Source organism: Rhinoderma darwinii, chromosome 4 (assembly GCF_050947455.1).
Source record: "Rhinoderma darwinii isolate aRhiDar2 chromosome 4, aRhiDar2.hap1, whole genome shotgun sequence".
Lineage (NCBI taxonomy): Eukaryota > Metazoa > Chordata > Amphibia > Anura > Rhinodermatidae > Rhinoderma > Rhinoderma darwinii.
Genome location: NC_134690.1, coordinates 387,989,961 through 387,993,467, shown reverse-complemented (window position 1 = coordinate 387,993,467; position 3,507 = coordinate 387,989,961).

The following is a 3,507-nucleotide window of genomic DNA, read 5'->3' as shown; positions in this document are numbered from 1 at the left end:
TTTGTACAAAACATTAAAAAATAATCAAAACTTATAGTAGTTTTTTTTCCAGTTTTGTATATGGTTAGGTTCTTCTGTTAGGCTCTGTTCACATTAAACACATGGCTTCTGTTCATAACAAAATCATGACAGCTATGGCGGATCATTTTTAAAACAGAACCCATTGGTTTATTTTGGCTCTGTCAGGTTTCTGGTATTTTTTGAATAGTGCTGCAGACTACATTATTCTTACTGTAAAAAATACCGGCCCACAGCGAATAACGCCAGTGTGAACAGAGCCTTAGGTCTTGGCGCTTTAAGTGTTATGTAATCATGCAAGTTTTACATTTATGTAAACTTAAAGAAGCTCACCTGGACTTTAAAATTGTTGGCCTCTCCTTAGGTTATGCCACCAAAGTTTGATTGTGGGGGTCCGATCTCCGGGACCTCCTTACGATTAGTACAATGAAGGAGCAGTGACGCTCGCTCATCCTTTTCACTGTTTACAAAGGCATAGTGGCTCATCCAGATGAGTGGCTGTACCTGGTACTGCAGTTTGACCCTATTACATAGGCACAGCAGCCAAAGACAATAGTGAATTGGATGAGCTACATTACTGCAAATGCCGTGGCCCCCTTCAGCGAGCTGATCAGTCGGGTCCCGGAGGTTAATCGTGCAAAAACGTTGCACATCCCTAAAGGCTATACACATAACAGTAGAGCAAAATAATTTTCGATTGATAAATAAAACAGTTGACTACCCCACTGTCCAATAATAGACTTATGACAAGCCTTAGGCCTCCTGCGCGCGGCAGTAGCGGTCTCTACGGTCCGTGATTACGGCATGGAAAGGCCGCGGAGTGTCATCCGCGGCATACGTTACTCCGATCGCTCGTCCCCATAAATTATTATTATGTCGGCAGCGCCTCTCCGTTTACACAGGGCGATGTGCTGCCGACAACGATATTATTTCAGTTTTTTAAAACGATACAACCAGCAGATGATCGAGCGTTTGCTATTTTGTTTAATAATTGCCCAGTGTAAAAGGGCCTTAACACGGAGTCTGTGCAGGGAGGAGGGAAGAAAAGATTATTATTTACAGTGCTTAGGACAAAAGGGGTGGAGCATGACAAACCTACCAGAAGTGGGAATAATTTAGTCTTGGACATGATAGACAAAGCTCTATAGGCTTCTATGAGTAGCATGGTTAATTTATCTTTTCTTTGTCTTGCCTGGAATATGCCTCATTCTGATGGTCCTAATACAGTTGCATTTTAGAGTCCGTATTATGGCCACAAGACCGGAACTCAGATCACCATTGAACCCTATGATCATCTACTAAGTTCGGTTGTCTGAATGAGGTCTAACTCTATTGCTCCATAGCACTATATTTTTCTTCTTGTAGCAGTCTTCAGGCTGTGATACTTTAAGTTGCCTAGCAACCACCTGACATCCTGTATGGGAGACTACAATTTCCCTACATGTAGTTACATATGCAGAAGTGGTCACAGGAAGTTTGCTGTAATACATTGCAGCCCTCCGTATGTCATTTTATATTTTTGTATAATAAAGATCTCCACGAATGTAAACAACAGAAATCAGAGGTTTTATTATTTTTATAACCTGAAAAAAAGTAAAAAAAAAGAAAAGAAAATTTGCTGGATTCCAGATATATGATTTTTTTTCTTTTATGAAAATACAAATATTTACATGTGACATCACAGGTGAACGTAATAAAACGCTTAGAAATGAATTAAAGTTGTCTAATCATCATCTCCCTTATAAAATAATAGAAAAACGTTTTGAGAGGCGGAGCGCAAATTGTGAAGCGCAATCTCATTCTTCTAGTCTTTATTAACTGGAACGGAAAAAAATATAGCATCATGGCTTTTATTTATAATGGAAGCCAGTACGAATCCTTTTTCCGTTGTACGCTGATGGACCCTATTGACTTTAATGAGTCCATCGAGATCGGGTATTTTTTAGAGCAATATCGCCCCAGACTGCGCAATTATAGTCGGCCGTGTGGCGGCCATTTCTTTAACGTCCGTCACGCGGCTGCATTAAAATGAATGCACTTGTATCCACATGGCCGTTTTTTTTAAGGACCGTGTGAATGGCCAATGAAACAATAGGACATGCTCTATTTTTGCCTGTTTTCACGGATCCCTCAATAGACTCAAGTCTATGAGGGATCTTGTGAACTCAGGTCCCGCACAGGTGAAAATCTTTGCCACCCGTTCGTGTGAGTAAGGCCTTGCTCTCTCTGCCTAGTCTTTGGACTAATCTAACAGGCAGATGGAATAAAGTAACATATGACTGTAGGATCACACTACACACAGGATTTGTTTATAGTTTGTAACCATGGAGACACATAGGTTTGCATAGGAACTGTGAACACTAAAACTCTAGACTATTTTTAATCAGGACAATATGCGAAGTTGCTGAATTTTCTAGTTAACATGCGTTGGAGCAATCTTTAGTAGTGTGATCACATTTTTTTAATATGGCAGACCGAAGATGTTGCTCACGATCGTCCATCGTTTCGGTACTGAAACCATGCTACTAGTGATCACCCACGTTCATTTACACATATGAAGTCAAGAAGCTTGGCCAGAGGTCAGACTGCAGTGTACTGAAATGATAGGAGTTATTGTTCGAGTTACGATATAGTTACATTTCAGACATACCAACATTTCTGCATTATTACCAGTTTGAAATATGTCCAATATGGGACCAATTATTTAAATCAGGCACCGGATAGTCTGAAGATGAACAACATCCCAAGAAAAAAAGCTAAAAAGTATCTGCACTTTCAAAAATCTTTTGATGTCATAGAGACATATCGGAAGTTTTGTTCGGTGGGGGGTCTGGGTGCTGAGACCCCCAACGATCATTGAAACGAAGACGCGGGAGTGCTCAACTGAGAACTCTGCCCCTTGGCTGCGCTTGTTAGGCTGAAGATGGCTCACAGAACGTTTATAAGCTTGTCTTCAGATTAAAGCTAAGAGCCAATCACAGTCTCAGCTGAGCGTTTCTGCATCGTTTTAGCGACGGTGGGGGTCTTAGCCGTTAAAAACGTTTGATATGTCTCTATGACATACCAAAAGTTTTTCGAAAATGCACTTACTCTTTAAGTATTAGAACTTAACAGTTTACAAAAAAGCTGGATCAGTTAACAGGAACCTACAGAGAACTCCAACGGGATGATAAGAAGTTCTGGAAGTTACGAACGCTGGCTCAATAATCTGATAATCTGGCACTTTCTCCATACTATGGACTTTGGATATGAAATCCATCTGTAATATGGATTATAGAAAAAGAAGGCGAAAGTTATAGTCTTCCACCAGGACTTAAAGTGGTTGTCCACTACTGAACAACTGATGACCTATCCACCGGATACGTCATCAGTATATCATCGGTGCGGGTCCGACACACGGACCCCGCACCGTTAAGCCGCTCCGGCTATCTCCGGGCACCGGATGTTATGGCCCATTATGCTATGTACGGAGCCGGACAGTTGTCTCCG